The sequence below is a fragment of the Petromyzon marinus genome, chromosome 6, assembly GCF_048934315.1.
Source record: "Petromyzon marinus isolate PM22_M1 ecotype Great Lakes invasive population chromosome 6, UKy_Petmar_22M1.pri1.0, whole genome shotgun sequence".
NCBI classification, from domain to species: domain Eukaryota; kingdom Metazoa; phylum Chordata; class Hyperoartia; order Petromyzontiformes; family Petromyzontidae; genus Petromyzon; species Petromyzon marinus.
The window spans coordinates 8,756,484-8,778,647 of record NC_133672.1 but is presented as its reverse complement, the minus strand read 5'-3'; the positions used below and the strand labels follow the sequence as shown (position 1 = coordinate 8,778,647).

At 40.5% G+C, this 22,164-nt stretch overlaps 1 protein-coding gene across 1 annotated transcript in view; it reads right to left on the bottom strand.

Moving 5' to 3' along the window:
* LOC116939554 (leucine-rich repeat and fibronectin type-III domain-containing protein 5) overlaps positions 1–7,925 on the bottom strand; it is a 28,910-nt gene extending 20,985 nt beyond the window's left edge. Inside the window, exon 1 of the mRNA XM_032948094.2 lies at positions 7,192–7,925. The gene's annotated coding sequence lies outside the window, so the exon portion shown is untranslated. The remainder of the gene's footprint in view (positions 1–7,191) is intronic.
* Positions 7,926–22,164: the final 14,239 nt, after the last annotated feature.

The window sequence follows — 22,164 nt, the reverse complement described above, 5'->3', positions numbered from 1 at the left end:
AGGAGGGGGGAGGAGGCGCCTCGCCCCCCCCATGTGGAGTGACGTCAGCCGCTAATTATTATGAATGGAGGGGGGGGGGGTCCATGTGTAGGACGTAACCTGTTCATGATTATTAATGAGGGGGGCTGTTCGATGTGGAGTGACGTCACGAGCGATGCACACAGACATTCTTGGCTCATTATAGTAGGTAATAATAATGGGGGGGTGTCCATTTGGAGGACGTCACCTGCTCATGATTGTTAATGAGGGGAGCTGTTCGATGTGGAGTAACGTCACTTGCTCATGATTATTAGTGGGGGGGGGGGAGTAAAGTGACGTCATCCGCTCATGATTATTAATGAGGTGTGGGGGAGTGTCCATTTGGAGGATGTCACCTGCTCATGAATATTAATGAAGGGGGCTGGTCGACGTGGAGTGACGTCACGAGCGTTAAGGACATTCCTGGGTAATTATAGTAGGTATTGTCACATTGTGAGGCACTGAGAAGATGATAACGGCTTGGGAAGGCCTTCATCCAGTAGTGGAATGACCATGGTTGATAATATTGAGGGAGAAAAAACACTTGTAGTTACTACTTTCTACATTTTAAAATGCTAAAATAATACCAACTATACAAGGTATTCATTAGGTTTCATTCAGCCGATAGACGTGCTCTAGACTACTGTATTTAATTTACATATTGTATTTAACATGCACGTTAAAAATGTATTATACAGTGACAGATGCATACAATATAATTATCGCTATGATTTGTATGTATATAGCATCTAAATTCAACTATCTCAAGATGTTGCAAAGAACATGGGTGTCCTGGGGAAAGAATGCTTATTTAATTACGAGAGAAAGAGTCGCTCATAGGCAGAGGAAAATAATGGTTTTGAGCCTTGACTTAAACAAAGGCAAGGAGTCGACAACACGGATGGCTGGGGGAAGGGCGTTCCAGATAAGCAGGGCAGCAGAGGTGATCGAGCAAACTCCCTCCGATGAGCGTTAACATTGATAACAGCAGTAATGAACCAAAATAATGGTAGATATATTCTCTGTTGCCCGACTGCATTCCTTTAGGACTTGTTGCCAGATGGATGCATCGTTTCACACTCATGCAAAGATAACAACATGACAGGCCTCTAAGATTGTTATTGGTACCTAGCAGTGTTGGCGTAATCAAACATTGTGGGGAGAGACCCAGAGACGCGGTGGTGCTAGCCGATTGTGCTCCCCCCCACTCCCCTTTTTAATTTATAAAATCCCAGTGATATGACAGGAGAGATGTTGACAGGACATATGCAGGGTGGCGCAAAAGACAAGACACATGGGGTTATTTTGTTTATTTTTAAAAAAATTGCCAAGTTCAATTACTTTCTACGTATACTAAAGAAGGCAGCTGTAATTTAAACAAAAAAGAGTCCTGAATTCATTTCAAAATAAAATTGTATGCACGCATTAATGTTAATGAAAGTCAGTTTGAATTGTAAAAAAAAATAACCCTGTGATTTGTTGAAGTAAATATAGATAAAATATCGACGCGTTTCCTGACTTTTGGGCCACCCTGTAGATTCAGTGAGGCAAAATAAATGTAGACAAAAATATAGATGAGATAAGAGGAGAGATAGACATGAGAGTATATAGCATCAATATGCTTATTGTTAATTAGCATATTACGTTTATTAGGATTTGAATTTGAGATCATATTTTTGGACACTTATTTCTCTCATAAATCTTGAACCCCTTGATCTACTTGGGGCCCTGGGCTTTTGCTTTACTTTCTTGGGCCTCATGCTGTCCACTGCTCATGGTTATATGGAAAGGGCCACTTGCAAAACTTCATAAACTTAATTCAGTACTTACCATACATTATTTAACCAGTTTGTGATATGTATTATTATTCACAAAGCATGGTTTCCCCTTACATGGTCCCCACACCATTCCAAAGAACATTTTCTTTCACTGTCACTGGTATTTTCAAAGGGGTTGTTTTCAATGACAAGTGAATTTTTCACGACAAAAATCAATCTTTTAGAAGTGGAACTGCTACTATATTGATCTGTTATATTAAATCCCATGTTTGTTTACAAGACAAACCAGACAATTGGTTTTATTGGTTTCATTACGTGAGGTAAAAATATTTGTTTAGTCGGTTTGTTTTTCCCTTTCATCATTTGCATAAGAACATTGTTCTTTCCCATGCACTTATGCAATGAAATATCTACTTCAAACTATCCAACTCAGGTCAGTATTGACTTCAAACATCAGCTCCATATTACATTGCAATGCCATTTTAAAAGGTAATGGTCGAGCCCTGCAATGTATTGTTCGTGCCACCACTAGTGGAAGGGCCTCGTCTAGAGGGAGCTCTAAAGATCCCCTCTAGTTGGGAAAGGTTGTGAAATAACACATTGACATTTATTTCGCTGCCTGTGGTAGGTGTGGTACAAGGTACAGATGCAGCACTGCAATTGCTTGCTCACTCCTTGCTGGCAGAAGGGCCTCCATTTAGGAGGTGCTCGGATAACGAATCAATCCTGCGACCTCTGGATTGCAACTCAAGTGTGCTATTACCACGGCAGCATCCATAATGTTGTTTAAGTCCTTGTGATTTAAAATATTTACTAATGTATATTTTTAGTCCTCTATATACGTATGTACTTGTTAATTTAACTTGCCACTGAATGTGAAGCACTCGGATCACTGTGAAAAAACTGTTCTTCCACATCACCAGAATGAATGCAGCCATTTGTATCTTTAACACCCACAAATCACACTTCACAATGCATTGCATTTACAAGTCTACAAATAAAACACGTGTAATTCACATGAAAGCAGCTGTGTTTATGTAGCCAGCTGGAATGTGTTATTGCGTGGTATGAAAACTAATTTTTATTCTCAAACTGTTTTAGCCACCGTTCCTCCATACAAATGTGATCCTTGGTGTAAAGTTGCATATGAAAAATATATAAATCATGCAGATTTGCTGTTTAATAACAATATTACCAAATTTTTAATGGAAGGAGAAATATTGACTCAAAAAATTACTGCACACTCCTTAGCATACCATTATCTTGTATAGTATTGTTTATATAAAAAAACTGCACTCATATAATTCCAGGGATGTTCAATACTTATTTGCTGAATGCCTTCAACCTGGTAAATCCTTAAAGCAGTTATTCCTTATTTACATAATACATTGTGAGGAGGCAAAAAAAAAGTTGACAATTATTTGAAACTTTGTTTTGCTATGGTGTTAATATCGGAGGCATTGGCCTGATGGCAATTACTTTTATTTACTAAAGCCTTTGGAGAAATGGCTGTCCTCGTGGGTCTCCAGTATGAACCGTCCTCGTCAACCATCTATACAATTTCACAATCAGGCAAACTTTCAAATGCACTAAATCCATATCGCTTGTCATTCACAAGTCTTCATCTTATCCTGAGCCATTAGTCCCATTGCTGATCGTGTTGTATTTTTCCATTTGGTTATTTTATGTACCTCTTCTCTATCCTTACAGACTCGGACTTGCATATAGAGACTCACTTACCTACACTTACATGATATAGACCTACATAGAGACCCATAAGCTTATAAATATATGTAGTAATAAAATTACAAAAAAAATCCCACGCCAATTTCCACTTATTATATCAAGCTAAAAGCTATTTATAAATCAACGATTAATATTTTCTGCAAAAATATTACTTCAATTAAATAATCCTGCCCCTGTCGACCCAGTGGTATAATTGGGTTAGTCGTGCAGTGGGGGTCATGTGTGGTGCGGTAAAGTGTGGGTACTGTCACCTCCTCAAGCCATCTGGCCATGGTGGAAGAGGACAAAATACCCTTTAGGGGGGCTCTCTAGAGCACCCTCTAGTGGAGACCCTTCCACCAGTGGTGGCGTAAGCACGCAAGTGAAGGACTGCACATTTACCTATAAGGAGAATGTGAAGCTTTGTTCCAATGTGGGAAGAAATATGCATAATTAAGCTACAAAGGTACACGCATTGACAATAATGTGAGACCGTCCTTCGGATATTTGGAAAGAAAAAACAAGGCTTCACCCATGAATCATGGCAGGAGAGGCCGAGTATCCACCATATTCTGTTGATGTTGGGAAGCGGGAGTGAGGGGGAGAAAGGCAATGCATCTTTTACGCTTGTCCACCCATCACACACAAAGCCCCTGTAAGATTGAGCAGTCTAGCTGACAAACGACCAGCCTTGTTTTCTTTTCTTGTTTTGTCTCTTTCTTTTTAGCGCACTTGAAGGTCCCTGTGCTGATAAATAGCTACTGTCATGAGCCTTAACAAAGACGTGACCCCCCAGAGTGCCAGTTAAGAAGAAGAGCAAGATACTGTACACCGACGCATCATCGATGAAGTAACACCACGGGCTGTGGTCGTAACTGTCGAGCCAGACACAGTCGACTACATATTCAAGAGCTGCTGCATCCTACTTAGGGTGCTGTGGTGTATTGATTTGCGTGGGTCGCCTCCAGAGTAATGTGAAATGAAATGTATACGGTCATCCTGTAACTGACAACGTGATCTTACAGCTTGTTATCAAAAATGATTGAAAAACGTGAACGTCTGAAGAAATCTAAAGGGTGACGTATACACTCTTGTCTTATGCGCATATACGCATTACATTTTGACTGAGCTTAATTTCTGCTGTCAGTGTATGAGTGAAAACAATTACCCCCAACATTCTACAATCTCTCTATAGTGCCTTCATCAATGTAAATTAGAGTTGAAATTGACCACATGTGATTGCAACATTTTAATGAAATGGATTTATAGATTTCTTACTAATTGCTATAATTATGGCTGATAACTGAACAAACACTATCAACAGTTTAAACGTCAGAAAAACTGGTCACATATGTCAACATCTGCAGACCTTTATCAACCCACTGCTGGATGAAGGCCTCCCCCGGTGCATTGCAGTCATGGTTGTTTGATCATTCTTCACTATGCTAGTCAGTGCGGGTTGATGAAGACAGATTCTCAAGACCGGTTCATAATATCACTCGTCACCGGTGTTAGCCATTAGTCCATGGCCAAGAGGATAAATCGGTACCGTATAAAGATATTCTTTGGTTCTTTCGGTAAAGTCACGTAATTAGAAAAATAATAATCAAATAAGGTGAATTTTTAAAAAAGAAACAACAAAAACACTAATGTAGACTGTACCCTGGTTCTTAACCTCGGTTAATGTACTGGCAGTCTATAATGTAGACTGTAGCCTGGCTCGTAACCTCGATGAATGTACTGGCAGTCTATAATGTAGACTGTAGCCTGTTTGTTAAGCTGGTGGGCGTATTGGCAGTCTATGACGTATAAAAGGTAGCAAAACGTGAGTAGCAACGATTTATATATGTGGCCAATACGAGTGAATTATTTGATAACCCACGCATTTCAAATGGTTATCGTATAATTCACTGTTGTTGGCCACATAAAGGAATTGGAACGGCTAAAGTTTACGCCACCTTAGGGCTCAAGGGGCATCGACAATTGATATATCTTGGCTGGTCTGATGGACTACATGGCTGGGAATTAAACTTCGGTTGTCAGGTTGATAGCAATGTGCTAACTACTGTGCCACCACTCTAAATGTAGATGCCAGCATTATATGCATAGCTAAAATACCTTGGTTGTTTATAAAATATTTTTTTTTGCCATGAAAGTAAAGCATAAACCAAAGCTCGAGTATGATACGTTATTTCATAGGAGGACGAATGATGTACGAGGGAGAGAAGGGGTTTTGGAAGCAGCGAGGACATAGACAGATTATATTCAAGAGATGACCCAAAATCTTCCTTGGTGCTCAGCATATGATTGTTTATACACTTATCTGGCACGTATGCAATGGGTTACAAGGATATGCACATTGTGTGGAATATTATCGAATTACATTTTATTGAAATTGTTGTATGCATTATGATGAGTATGTTGCGTGGTGGAATATGGAATTTTAGTGGATCCAGGTACAGTATCTAGAATTCCTGAAAGTGTAAATACAATCATTTGTAGCCAATTAAGTATGGATCAACGCACTTTACCAAGCTAATTGTCTTCCTCATCCTAAACCATCATGGGAAGGTCACTATAAATAGTGTTAACAATAAAAAGGATTATCAGCTTATATTCAATTGGCAAATTAACTATCTTAAACAACCAAAAGCTATATTGTATTCACTTAAACTTATGAACATGAAATCTTAGGATTTATAACTCCAGGCACAAAGGCTAAAACCATTCATTACCAACACAATTTAAGGGGTAAATGTGCTATTTTTGACAAACATTGATGAACGGATTATGCATAAGTTTAATCAATAAGTGGCCGTTTTGAGTTGTGGGGTAATTTGTGACAATTTTTTTTTTATAATTTAAATCAGAATCATGTTTAACCACATGCAAGCAACACCACGATATGTAAATTTCTGTTTATTGATATTTAATGTGATAATGGTCTGCAGATTTGTATTCGGGCGATATATTAACCCCTGCTCATGTGGTCTTCGTAAGCGCTTAAACACAATGATCTCATTTGGAGATACATTTTTTTGTTTATTTGAAAACACAACTGTGTTGACAGAAACATCCCTGGAAAAAAAAAACATCCATTTGCAATTAATTTCTCGGAGGACTACGGCACGGCCGTATGTTGCGATCAGAGAATCTTGCTTTTCCCAAAAGGGCTTTATCGGTCTATGCCTTGCATTTGCAATTGAAGCAAAGTGTACCAGCCATTTTCAGGATTATCATTCATAGTTGCATGTATTGACCTATTTGACATTGAATACGTAAATAGAAGCCTTTGTAAAATATGCAGCCATCTTTATATTTATTTTAGAATTAAAAACATTTTCCATGACCAATAATTAGGCCATATTTCCCAAACATATCCACACGTGACAATATATTTTTTTTACAATTTATGCGGGTACTTTAAGAAAACCGAAACATTTCCATGCTCCACCACAAAACAAAACACAAACTGAAAGCAAACATTTTTTTGTTCCAGTGAATATTTACATTCGCAAAACACACACGATCATCTCGACAAAAAAGGAATGTACATACGTGAACATTATTTTCCATGGGAAAAATGCATTTTGGGCATTGAAATTGTGCCAGTTACAATGATGCTGCTGCTGCATTGGCGGCGAAGATGCAGACAAGAGACATTATTTACCTGTGTAGAGGAACATTGAGGCTGGGTTGAGAGCAGCGAGCTGGCCACGGCACAGGCGGCGGTGCGGGTGTTTGGGTCCTTCACGCACGAGAATTTCCCATCGGTTCGCTCGCCACTCCGCGGTGTTCGCCGAGCGCAGCGAGCGACGAGCGTGGCGCGACAGCCCCAGCGGCTAGCAGCAGCAGAGAATCCGACGGCAGCGCTAGGACCACTACTACCACAGTCAGCACAAAGTCTGCGACAACAGGGGGTAGAGGGAGAGTGACACGGAGGGATGTTTTTGCCTTCTTCACGCGAGGGGCTTCTCAAACCTCCTTCACTCGGCGGCGGCTGCTGGCTCCTGCCGCTGTCCACAGTGCCACCAGTGCCACCAGCGTCGCCGCAGTCTTCAGCATTTCCCCAATTTCGTTCTCAGCTTTTACCTTCGAGGCGCAAATTGTTTAACCGCATCGGCGTGTCCCCACATGTTGGTGCTTACGCTTGTGCGAGAGCGCGCGCACACACACACACAAAACAAAACTGTGAGAAGTCGGGGGGGGGGGGGGTGGAGATGGTAAGAGAGGTGAGTGTAAAGAGAAAGGAATAGGAAGGGGGTTGGGAGGAGTGGAGGGGGGGGTTTGCTGCTGTTTTTCTCCCGTCGCCACAACAGCTACGGCAAACCTCGGCGAGCGGAGAGACGGCAGGGCGATCGAGAAAGGGGGTGGGGGGGGGGTGTGAGAGAGCGCAAATCTGCGCAGCGATCGCCGCCTCGCCCCCTCTCTCGCCTCGCCTCGCCCTGCCCGCCCCAGATACGGCGGCGGCCAATGGGGGTGGGGTGGGGGGCCCCGGTGCTTCAGCTCCACGGCCTCGCTACGGCGCGGCGCAGCGGCCCCCGTGCGGTGGCTGCGTTGCAACTGTAAAAGGCGTCGTCTTCAACGGGCGCAGAGCGCTTTGCAGGAAGAATGCAGCAGAGCCACGAGTCCGTTGTTTTTTTTTATATTCCAAACGCAAGCGCGCACGCCGGACACAAGATGCCACCAACCGGGCCAACGACGAACCCTCTCCTCCTCCTCCAGCTCCACGCGACCGCATGCTCATTCAGCCAATGGGAAAGCTGTAAGAGGCCATGCAACGTTGCAACTAATTAAATGATGACGTCACCCTGCTGCTCTATTTAAGACCGGGAGCAAGTGGAGAGGGCCTTTACCATTCTGGTGAATTGCCCGATGATGCTGGATGTAATTACCAGCGAAACGTCGTACTCAAACTGTAAATGTTGTGGATTCACTCTTCAACACACCGGTGGGCTAAAGTAGTGAACGATTTGTCTTTTGTCAACGTGACAATTTTTTGCTGATTGGCCGTGTCGGGTGGTGGAGGGTTACGACACATTTATAAATAACGCGAACTAACCCAAAAAACCTTTATTATGAATAATTAGCCCTCTCCGGTTGTGTTTGATAGGAGATCCTGCCCGTGATTAGGATTACAGGCACAAACGATGATCGATACCGCTTCTGTCAAGATATGTTTCCAAATTAATACTTGCCTAATCCCAGAACTGTACACTAAATTATGTTGTGAAGAACAAGCGTGGATGCAGATTTACTATTCCTTCAGAATGGCAATGGGCTTAATGAGTAGCACAACGTTTAATCATCCTAAATGTCTTATAATAACACAGCTCACACCAATTACATTTTGATTTCAGGCAAAATGGCTTCATGTGTTTGGAATATTATAATACAGTGTAAAGCATTCGGCTTAAGCGTTAAAAGGTTTAAAAATATATATATAATTTCTTGCCAATACAAATTTTATGGAGGTTTTAGAACAATAACGTATATTTTGTAGATACTTTACAATCAGTGAGCAAAGAAATGAGGCTCTCCATGAGTCAATCAAATTCACAGGCAATTTGCTACATTACAGCTTTTAAAATAAATACACTTTAAGTATGCAAACACTGCCCTCTAGGTTACCATGGAAGACAATATCTAAATTAAACCCTTTATCACACATAAAGCATCTGCAACCTATTTAACATGTGAATAAAAATGGTTTTGAATATTTCCACATTTCGGGCCACATATTGGCCATATCTGAATGAGATACATGGAAGGAACTCTAAGTGCACTGCAGTTTACATGAACAACTTGGCGTGCATTTGCAACGGAACCATGAGTGGCTGCATTATTCAACAAATTACTAAAGTAATTAGTTTTGTGCATCGCTGAATAAACATTCTTTGCTGGACAACCAGTAAGCATGACAACCCCATCATCCTCAGGAGCTCAACGCCCCCACACACACACAGAATAACTCTGGTGTCGGGCTAAGATAAGAGAAAGCCAATGTAGTTTTCTGTTGGGGTTCAGCCTGGAAATTTGTATCCAGTCTGCTCTGTAGTACCTTTGTTCCAGTCATTAAAGGAACAATTTATGCTGCACACTTCGCGGGTATAGAATAGTTGGGGGGGGGAAAAAACACAAAATGAATATCACTTAAATGCATACACGGGAAATTGGTTTCACAATTCTATATATTTCAATCTACACATATATATGTATAAGGCATATCATCACATTCGAATCTTCCAAAATATGTAACAAACACGCTCTAAGTCAATATAGTACCGCTTGTTAAAGATAAGGACAAATATATTATTTAGTAGAATAATGCGTCTACACAATTATTCAATGGTTGTTCTCATATGTACAAATTTGTGCAGCCGACGTACTCATTACTGGCTAGAAAAGAAGGGAAATAAGATTACTCAAAACATACATTGCATCAAACATGACCAATTAACAACACAGCTGATATAAAAATACAATCTTTGTAAAGCATTTAGAATGCATTGCACAAAATATTTAAGGGAGTGTGTTGGTAGTGCCACACAAGAACAATTCAAAAATACTCACCTCTGTTCTTTATCTGTTGTACTTTATCTGTTGCATATTCATAATGTAATTAAGTCAAAAAGATCTGTTTGAAAAGATTATTTTTGGTTGCCATTCGTTATTCCATACCAAACATTGTTGCGTAACATTTTTAGTAACGCCCGGTATCCTAATGAAGCAAATATGAACCATAAAACAATATGATACATTGTGACATCATTAAACAGACATTGAGTAGTAAAGGCTGGAAAATGTGCAGCTTTGGATTTGTTTTCTCACGTCACTTAGAGGGAGCTCTCTATAGACCCCTCAAGATGGTATTTGCCATATTTTTTCACACTGGTCAGACGTCTTGGAAGAGGAGAAAGTACCCACACTTTACCCCACTACACACGACCTGCCGATTGACTAACTCACTCTACATTTAATTTATTCAGAATACGTTTAATGTTAAGATGCACATATTACAAAGCTTTACAGACATTCAAAACCCTGAAAACTATGTATGTACTGTATCTTGCATCCACCATAGTAGGAATAACCAAAACATATGAATATTCTATATGCATCTACTGAAAGTAAAACAAGCAACATCAGAACATAAACCCTAATAAAAATGTACATAAACATTTTTTTTTCATTTCACAACATTTTTCACGCTCACAAAATGCATACGTCACCCTGCATGTGGCCAAATGTAATTGTGTCCCGTGAGGGCTTGCTATATGATGCCATCTTGCCATCGCTGTATAACCGTTTTTTTTGCGCAGTGGTTTCTAGAATTCTAAAAGTGTACTCAACGCACTGGAACAAACTTGTGCCTGAGGGTAGTGACGTGACTCATGGGGGGGGGGGGGGGCTAACGTTTATGTGAGCTGAGCCAGCTTCTCTGAAATGCACAGTTCAAGTCCAGGGAAATAATAAAAAAAGTTTTGCTGAGCAATAGAGAGAATATTTTTTTAATATTACATTTGTCCAATATGTGAACTTTCTACGGCCTCGCGAAAATAAAGCTAAAACTGTATAAGACAGTACACTATCTCCTTGCACACAAAGTGTCTACCAGGGACAGGTAATAGAAATCTACTGAATATACATCAAGAGGGATCCAGCTGTGTTTTCCTGGAGTCCTTCTGTGCTCGGAATTGTTGCTGTGATGGCAATGTGGAATGAAAGAGAGGTCTGATCTGTAATGGATTCTTGTTGGTAGATTAGAACATTACAGGGGAGAAAATATATATTAAACTATAGCTTATGATGAGAGTTTTCATTTTGTGAAATTGATATTTAATAAATATGCTTATGCTATACTGTATGGCAATGTACATTAATATATTATTTCTTTTTTTTTAAATGGCAACACTCTTTTTTTAAACATGTTAAACAATACTTACATTAATCAATCACTGTAATACCATCTTAAGCATCATGGTTATCAATTTGATTGCAGAGTTTTTCTAAAATACAATTGTTAAAGTCTACTTAATATGCCGGATATATTTTAATGGGAGTAACAATGGTGGAGTTAATAATTATGTTTTTTTTGTAAAAGTGCAATTTCAATCCATCAATCTTTATTGAATGTGCCAATATCGGCCTCATTAAAGTAGGATTCAGTGCACATTATTTCAAACCAGTAACACTGTCTTTTCTCAATTTTATTTCAAATGTGCTTTCAACAACATGATACAAATTATCCATTTGCAAAAGCAGATATCACACAACTGCTTCTGAGATCCCCAAAAATGTTATTTTTTTTTTATCCAGAGGTATGTTTAATTTCTTTCACACCGTACGTAGCCAACCGTGCTAATCAGAGGTCCAGGGGAAGGAGAACAAACTAAACACAAAAAGCAATTCTAAAGAAATTGGTTTTCATTTTGATTTAAAGCTTTCGTGACTGCAGGGATTCATATTCTTGGTTCTTTCGGTAAAGTCACGTAGAAGGGAAACAATAAAATAATAAAAATATAAAACAATAAAATTATCACGACGTTTCGACTGCAACACAAGCAATCATCATCAGGTGTGAAAACCACAGCAAGAAAATTTGAAAAAAGTGGCGGTTTTTTTTTTACGTTAGCACCACGGAGAGCGATTTGGCAGTTATTCAGATGGACGAGTCCATCTACGTTCGGAAAAAAAGGAGGGGGGAGACGAAAATAATGGATGCGGTCTGAAAGCCACCGTAAGCGTGAACAATCAATTAAGACCCGAAATGGTTTATCAAATCCTTCCAATGATTGCTAAGCCAGAATCCATCTTCTCGGTTGAAATTGTCTCTGTGTTTGTATATGTGGATAGCCTCATGAACGAATCTCTCATGGTAGCCAGATGGCTTGCAAAGAACCTCTGTCTTGGAGAAGTCAATGTCATGTGAACCTACTGAATTATAACAGTGATCTGCCACGGCCGACGTGTTGGTCCTACCGTGTTTTAGGTCTGCTTTGTGTTCACGAATGCGGTCTGAGACATGTCGTTTGGTTTCTCCAATGTAACTACTGCCACAGAGGCAACTTAGTTTGTAGACCCCAGGGTACTGTATGTCCCTTCTACGTGACTTTACCGAAAGAACCAAGAATATAAATTAGTTTTCAATTTAGATTTAAAAGTGCATAGCTCCGGTGGCTTCCTAATATCAGAAGGAAGAACGTTCCAGACGGCCGCGGAAGCGTATCAGAAAGTGTGTGAAGTAGTGACCGTCTTTGCTCGGTGGTTATCCAAAAGCCGCTGCGAGGATGACCAGAGTTTGTGACGGTTGATGCTCATTAACGATATCATCAAGGTATTGCGGTTGATTTGTGGAAAGCACTCTGTGTGTAATCGGTGCAACCTTATAATGCATACGGCAACCGGAAGCCGATGCAGCTCAGCGAGCACATATTCCTCTTATGATTATCCAGACGCAAGGGGTGTACTTTGCCACACATCCTTGTGGAGACGGACACGTGTCACGAGGCAGTCTGATTTGATAATGTATTGTTATTCTCAGAGCTGGAATTTTCGGCAAATTAAGTTAAACATATTTCTTTCGGTAAAGTCTTGACTAAAAGCTTTCGTGACTGCAGGAATTCATAGTCTTTGGGTCTTTCGGTAAAAGTGACGTAGATAGGTTCAAAGAAACTAACAAAGTAACAAAAAAACATCGACGTTTCGATCGCAACACAAGTGGTCGTCATCAAGAAAAGGAGGGGGGGGGGGCGATCGAAACGTCGCAGTCTTTTGTTATTTTGTTAGTTTCTTTGAACCTATCTACGTGACTTTACCGAAAGACCCAAAGAATATATTTTAATCAGACTATTGATTACGACTGAGAGCGACAACTCACTACATTTGAGAACCCAGTTGAGTGTCGGTGGCCAAAACCTGGATTCTAGTGCAGGGTCTCAGCAGTGCCAGCTCCAGTACTCCGACCACCGAGCCACTCGGCCACTTCCAATTAGAATTCAAACTAACGTTGGGGAGCATTATATTTTATAATAGTATTCAGATAAACTATGCCACAATTCCGGCCACGAAAGAAGATAAAGAGAGCGGCACAGCATGAGTGCCGCCTACGAGGGTTGTAAAATGTTAAAAGATACGTTTCACCAGATCGTACTACCTTCCCAAGCTGGAGAAAATAATAACATTTCGCCATATGGCAGCACCCACGAGCACAAAAAGAGACATTAAGAACATAATGGATTATAGATTCGTTTGAATATTTTCATGAAAAAGCAGCAGTGGTCAACACAAGTGGTATCAATAACACGGCTCTTTAATCCTCGCGAGCACAGCGAGCAGGGATGCGCGTGCCCGAGCGGTAATCGTTATTGGTAGAGCGGCCACTGTGATTATTGAAGCGTTCATAAATCTCTGGGATGAGCAGATGGTTTCTTGGAGGATGACGCAGAGGATGGCCGCCGAGCCAGACCACACGGGGTTAAAATTGTGGCATGCCGCACACTCCAGCAGTCCTCGTGGCTCGCGGAGACCGGGGTGGGGGTTGGGCGAACAATGGGACTACATTGAGCAAAGGGGCCCCCCTGCAGCCATTCCCTGCGGAAGACTTGGCAATCAATGTGGAAATTTGAACCTGTTAACACATCTGCTGACGAGCGGTGTAACTGGCAGCAAGAAGAAGAAAAAAAACCAGCAAGGAGGCACATAAATAAAACAGCAGCACCCACAGCAAAAGGGACAAGTGTCACAAAATCAAGATTTATGGGGAGGAGAAAAAGAGGGTAGGAGTTAAAGAAAGGACATCTCAGGCCTGGACTGCAACATACTTGCTGCCGGAACATTGAAGGTCATTTGTAACAAAATCCGTTCCTATCGCAGCATCACAGCCATATAAGCTGCAATCATTTTAGATGTATCTTATTTTGAGATGTGCGCATGTGTCGTGTGCTTAGCAGAAATATGTATGTATTTACGATGTGCATCCCCGCAAGCAAGATATTTACAAATACTGTACTGCGTTGGCTTACTATTGCTAAAATCTATATCCTCAAATAATTACACGGCTGGAGAATGTCACCATTATATATACACCTTTGCAATAACTTGAGCCTCTTATTGAGTCACGTTTTCATTAAAACCAGAGAGAGTTTTCATCTCTAACATTTTGTGTGGTGACTGGAATCCTAATGGTTGTTTTTCAGGGGGTTTCTCCCATAATTCACCTTTCCGTAGACTTTGAATAGACAGCTTAAGCATGAAAGGTTTCCTTAACATGCTTTTGAACATCACAGTTGCTGATAAAATATATTTATAGAGCAAAATAGAAATAGGTGTTTTGTGGTATAAAATGTGGCTGTGAGGAGATCAAAAGCCATTCAGAGCATTTGGTACACCATGCAGGACAACACAGGAACATCATCAATCTAAAGCAGGGTTATGGTCCAAAAGTTGCTTTTGAAAAGTTAAGCAAACAAAACTTACTTAGAAATCTCCACAAATTATGTTTAGCAAACATTTAAACACATTCATAATATACGGACAGAAATACTTTGGGGTAATTTTAACAATGTGAGGTCGTTATGACAATTTCAATCCCTTGCTGTTGGTTAATTTATGGCTTTTTAATATTATAGCTGCCTAGGTGGGGTTGTGGTTAGAGTGCTTGACTGACAAAGCAACGTGGCATTGTTTCAACATTCAGTCAAAGGTCAACTCAGTCAATTGTGCCTCCAGTGTCGGGGAAGGTCAACAGCGGTTGTCCTCGGGAACGATTGGCCCCTGCCAAAGAAGTATGTGTGCTTTATATCTATAGATATAGTGAGAAGCCTGATTCAATGAATAAATGAGCATGAGAAAATTTAAAGGCAGCTCAGCATCCACTGAGAATGCAAGAAAACATTTGAGGGAACATTTACTTTTTGGAAAATATATTCCGCCTCTTGAGAGCTAGAAAGTTCTTGTTACTCATTTGCATTATGCAGTCAGACGGCATGAATAAGCTGGGACTTTAGTGTGTTTGTATCTATTGGACGTTTACCATATATTGAGCCAGAAGCTAAAAATACATATCTTAAATTTATTGTAAATAAGCTCTGAGCTCCACGGATATGCTGTGCTTGGGGGAAATAAAGATCTATTTTTCCAACAGATTCCTGATCATTACCAAGATATCCAGATTAAATATTCACTCTCCTATAAATAATGCAAACAGCATTTGCCGAAATTGAAGGCGATTTTCTAATAGCCATCTAATCAATCTAAAAAAACACGCAAGAATCTGTCAATTTTTCAGCTCACTTTGATAAATCCACATCTACCATTGATGACTCGGGAGTGCCTTGATATAACCGATAACAGATGATTGCATACATCATAATACTGTATTCCTCAAGTTATATACTGAAACTTTTAAAAATAAATAATTATCTATTTTTAAATAATGGTGATAACATAATGAACCTTTTGAAAAACCATTAGAGGTAATAAATTCGTTTAAAACGAAGCGCTACAAGACTCCTAAATTGCTTTACATTGTGGTGTCTGAGATCCAGAAAGTATGCTGCTGTGAACACTTTTTTTTAAAGCTCTTATACATTATCACGAAATACGTTCATTTCTGAAGTGTTATCTCACAAAGCCACATTAGCTGTGCAAGACCTACACGGCTGCGACTTCGCTCATAAAACCCATGAAAGATGGTTCTCGAACAACATTTTAGCACCCAGTTGTCAGCCGACCTAGCAGAGCAGAAATAATACCTGTCAAAAAACGTGAGAATATGTAAAGCCAAATACTTGGAAGAAATCAGTTTGCAAATTGTTTGCGTATTCTTTATGGGCCAAAGCTCTCCAGTTTTCCACCACGCCATCTTTTTTGTCTTCAGGTCTCAGGCTGTCAATGTGCGCGTGCATCCTTTGTAGCCTCGAAGTCCCTTGCATATTCTCGTAATGCTGATCAAATTTGACATGGTTCTATTTCTGTACTTTCAAGGCAGAAAGTGCATATGTTATATTTAACAATGGCACGAATAAAATTCAACTAAAATATAAACTTGCTTAATGCTCTGTTTACACAATAGTTTTTTTATTAATACCAAATAAGCATTGCCATTAATACAGGTGTAACCTGATATAGAATGATCTGATATGGGCTGATGTAAGAGTTAAAGACTTTATGTAAAAAGTAATACGGTATTTTTGTTCGAAGTTATGATTGTGTCAACGTGGATTAAAATGCTTTATATTCCATCATTGGACATTGGCAAGGCAAGACGTATAATAACAAATGATTGCACACACAAAGTAGACTGGAGTGGCAGGTAGACAATTTATCAGCATAAGCAAAGTATTGTGCTCCATTTTAAACTTTAATTTTATATGACAAAACTGACATTTGGAAATGCATTTGCAGATAAAAAAAATTCATGTGCTATTAACACGGTAATTTTATATGAAACTGCATCTCAAAGGGGTGGAGGGTGGATGTGAGGCAGAGGGTGTGGCAGGTCTAAGATACAGAGGGAAGAGGGGTGTGATACCAGAACATGTTTTATATGAAATCTTTTAATACATTGCATTTGAGATATAAACACAATTTGTTTGTTTATTCTGCAGCAATATCAATAATAATGACAACAATATAGAGATACAGCCATTTGTCAATGCTTTGTATGGATGCTGAACTTCTTTTGCACCATACATAGCCAACCGTGCTAATCGGAGGTGCGGGGGAAGGACAACAAACTAAACCCAAAAAGCAGTTCTAAAGAAATACGTTTTCAATCGAGGTTTCAAAGTGCATAGCTTCAGTGGCTGCCTAATAACGTTGCAGACAGCAGCATAACTACATCTGAAAGCGTGCTATGCAGTAACTGTCTTTGTTCGATGATTATCCAAAAGCCACTGCTGAAAATGCCCGGAGTTTGTGTGATGGTTTATGCTGCTTTACGAGATCAGCAAGGTATTGTGGTTCATTTGTAGTGAGCACTTTGCGTGTAATAAGTGCAACCTTGTAATGTATTCAGTCGGCAACTGGATGCCAATGCAGTTCAGCGAGCTCTGGGAGGACATTTTGCAGTACTCGTCTAAAACATAACTTCCTGAATGAGGGCCTCCCCATGGAATGTGAGTTGTGGGTATTGTTTAGCCATACTTCATCATGCTGTTGATTGGTGAATGGGGGAACCCAGGACCAGTTCAAAATTTACTTGCCACTGATGATGTTAGTCATGGCTGGCAATCAAACTTGGGTCAGTGGGCGCTGCGGTGGCGAGATGTTAACTACCTCACCTGGTACAGTGAGGGAAAAAAGCATTTGATCCCCTGCTGATTTTGTACGTTTGCCCACTAACAAAGAAATGATCAGTCTATAATTGTAATGGTAGGTTCATTTGAACAGTGAGAGACAGAATAACAACAAAAAAATCCAGAAAAACGCATGTCAAAAATGTTATAAAGTGATTTGCATTTTAATGAGTGAAATAAGTATTTGACCCCTCTGCAAAACATGACTTAGTACTTGGTGGCAAAACCTTGTTGGCAATCACAGAGGTCAGACTTTCTTGTAGTTGGCCACCAGGTTTGCACACATCTCAGGAGGGATTTTGTCCCACTCCTCTTTGCAGATCTTCTCCAAGTCATTAAGGTTTCGAGGCTGACGTTTGGCAACTCGAACCTTCAGCTCCCTCCACAGATTTTCTATGGGATTAAGGTCTGGAGACTGGCTAGGCCACTCCAGGACCTTAATGTGCTTCTTCTTGAGCCACTCCTTTGTTTACTTGGCCGTGTGTTTTGGGTCATTGTCATGCTGGAATACCCATCCACGACCCATTTTCAATGCCCTGGCTGAGGGAAGGAGGTTCTCACCCAAGATTTGACGGTACATGGCCCCGTCCATCATCCCTTTGATGCGGTGAAGTTGTCCTGTCCCCTTAGCAGAAAAACACCCCCAAAGCATAATGTTTCCACCTCCATGTTTGACGGTGGGGATGGTGTTCTTGGGGTCATAGGCAGCATTCCTCCTCCTCCAAACACGGCGAGGTGAGTTGATGCCAAAGAGCTCCATTTTGGTCTCATCTGACCACAACACTTTCACCCAGTTGTCCTCTGAATCATTCAGATGTTCATTGGTAAACTTCAGACGGGCATGTATATGTGCTTTCTTGAGCAGGGGGACCTTGCGGGCGCTGCAGGATTTCAGTCCTTCACGGCATAGTTTGTTACCAATTGTTTTCTTGGTGACTATGGTCCCAGCGGCCTTGAGATCATTGACAAGATCCTCCCGTGTAGTTCTGGGCTGCTTCCTCACCGTTCTCATGATCATTGCAACTCCACGAGGTGAGATCTTGCATGGAGCCCCAGGCCGAGGGAGATTGACAGTTCTTTTGTGTTTCTTCCATTTGCGAATAATCGCACCAACTGCTGTCACCTTCTCACCAAGCTGCTTGGCAATGGTCTTGTAGCCCATTCCAGCCTTGTGTAGGTCTACAATCTTGTCCCTGACATCTTTGGAGAGCTCTTTGGTCTTGATCATGGTGGAGAGTTTGGAATCTGATTGATTGATTGCTTCTGTGGACAGGTGCCTGTTATACAGGTAACACGCAAGAGATTAGGAGCACTCCCTTTAAGAATGTGCTCCTAATCTCAGCTCGTTACCTGCATAAAAGACACCTGGGAGCCAGAAATCTTTCTGATTGAGAGGGGGTCAAATACTTATTTCCCTCATTAAAATGCAAATCAAGTTATAACATTTTTGACATGCCTTTTTCTGGATTATTTTGTTGTTATTCTGTCTCTCACTGTTCAAATAAACCTACCATTAAAATTATAGACTGATCATTTCTTTGTCAGTGGGCAAACGTACAAAATCAGCAGGGGATCAAATACTTTCTTACCTCACTGTAAACAGGAGGTCGTGGGTTCAATCCCGACCTTGACCCCTGTATATTTGGAGAATTACATGTTTTCCCCATGGTCGCGTGGATTTTTATCCAGGTCCTTCGGTTTTTCCCTCCGCATTTAGAAACATACGTTTAGAATATGTGGCTGCTATACATGTCCACACGATAAGCCACTTCGTTGAGGTATCATTTGTGGCCAGGTCGCTTATGAAAAGAGCTTTATAGCTCAGTGGGCCTTACCTGGTAAATAAAAATGATAATAGTTTAGTTCATAGCGCATTGCACAAACCACTTCCACCACTCCCCGCTCCTGATATTATCTACAATGAGAAAACCAAATCAAAGTGAGAAAATACTTACAAAAAAGTTTTCATTTCCTTACCGCAATACCCTTCATGTTGCAAAATTGTGACTACTTGTATTTGGGGTTAATTGCTTGGCTCTTGGCTAATAATTAACGTGTTAAAATGTACTCGTGTGGCACACACATTAAAAAAAAACAGCCCTGATTAAGGTAAACCTAATTATATGAAGTAATTAATATCTTGCCACCTGGACAGCAACGAGGCTATCAAGTCGGCTGGGTTGCAGGGTTTCGATTGAGCCTGAATTAGTTCACACAGCGCTCAGGAGGTCTGTGCGTGCCACACGTTGATCAGCGTGGTGGGTCTTGTACATAAACACTGCCAGCTGCCAGACCTGACTCCTCACCACAGTTGGTCAAGAATCCTCACACATTAGGCACTGCTATATGAAGTAAAAATCCATCATCATCAGGAGGGGGGAGGGGAAGGGGGAGGAGGAATCACCTCCTCTTTACAGTCCTAAGGTTGTGGTGGTAGTGGTAGTATGGCTAGGGCGAGTCTCAACATAGCTTCCCCACAAAGTGGTACTCAATTTATCGAATCCGGACGGATGATGGGCTGAGTCAACCCCTAACCAGGATTTGAACTTGCAATCTTCCGATTCCTAGCCACTTGCTCCATCACTAAACTATCTGGCTGGATCCATATAGAACATATATATTTATGACTTGTTGGCAGTATCGTTTTTCACGTGTTTATCAGATCTATAATAAAGTTTTGAAATTCAATGTGTTACCTAATCTATGCGGGCGCATTCCAATTTTCCACTCAAATTGAAATGGGGAGGTTTTTTTCCCTCTCTCTCTCACAAATATCTGATTTCATTCAAAACTAGCAATGCACCCTTGATAACAAATGTAATTCATGATGGCTCTAAATGTAGCACCGTATTGCTCAATCAATTACCAGACCATTGTACTCAACACCCTTGTTAATTTTAGTATTGAGTACTTCCATGCTGAAGGATATTTCTGTCAGGCAATATGTAAAGGGAAGAGGGGAAGAGGAAGGAAATTCTGAGACAATGTGAGCAGCTGGACCGGGCTGTACATGAGAGAGACACTGAAGTTCGCAAAATATAGAAAACATCTGTCATGAGCATCAACCCTTGGTTATGAGGGTGACACTATTTAGACTTGCACATACTGCAATCTGTTTGTCTGACCATTTCATGCACTGATATCATCATCAATGATCAGGGTGGGCAAAAAGAACCCGTGAGCGATATGGTGACGAGAGGCCTTGTTCATTAGGCTGTAAAAACGAAATATGGTGCACACGGCACATGCATGTGCATTATACGCAGAGCAGAGTATATGCAGCATTAATCCCATTGTAAAGTTCATGTAATATTTTTTTGTTAACATTATTACATTTCAAGGCTCTTGAAATTGCATTGCACAATGTTATCTGTCTGACATACACGATCGTAAAATACTACACTTTTTTTACAGCCAGGAACTCGTACACATGTTGTCTGGTCGTTTTTACACTCAGATGACCTCAATTAGGGGCCGGCAAATAAACCATGCAGCCAGTTCCCCACTCACTGTCACAACTCCAAGGCCACGTCTAGATTTAACCATTTATTTATTTAATAATTCGCCTGTTTTTATATAGCGGCACCACATTTACTTTCATTGAAATAGAATTTATGAATGCAATATTAGCTGAAAATTGGTTTTCACCGGTTATAATTCAAGGTAAAAAGAAGATTCAAAACGTTCCATCACAACTATTGCACAACCGTTACCAAATTCGTATGCCACTTCTGCATACATCCTTACTTCAAGACATTGGAATGCCACAAGAAGGCATAACAGTCAGGGGAAATGCATTCTGTTATAGAATACATTTCACTGTAAATATTAAAGCTTATTATTAATGCTGTGCATGTGCCTGCTTATGAAATTTACGATGGCTCAAAGTCGTTTTTGACAGATTTACGCACCTCCTCCTACCCTTGTGTATTCTGGGTACCCTGGATTTTCCCGGTGATGCGTTTGTGTGATTTTTTTTCATCATTTATTGTTTGCCTGACCTTCACTTTTCCCCTCTGCCAGGCCCTAATCTTAACCCATTGTCACGTGCATTGTCCCACCGCCGTAAGTCACGTGTCAATTTTTTGATCGCCTATTCTCTGCAATTGGGAATTGAAAGAAAAACACAAAGAGACAGCGAGGCACTCTCTCTCTCTCCTTATACTGCACAGTATGCAAAATAAAGAAAAGTTACTTTTTAACTTATTCACGTTTGGAATGAAATAATACGATGATTAAAATAAACAACACCTGTAAATCATTCAAAAGTAAATGTCAAAGATGACTACTAAACATGTTTAACTTTCCCACGGTCTTGTAACAATCTTTAAATGTCCAAACAG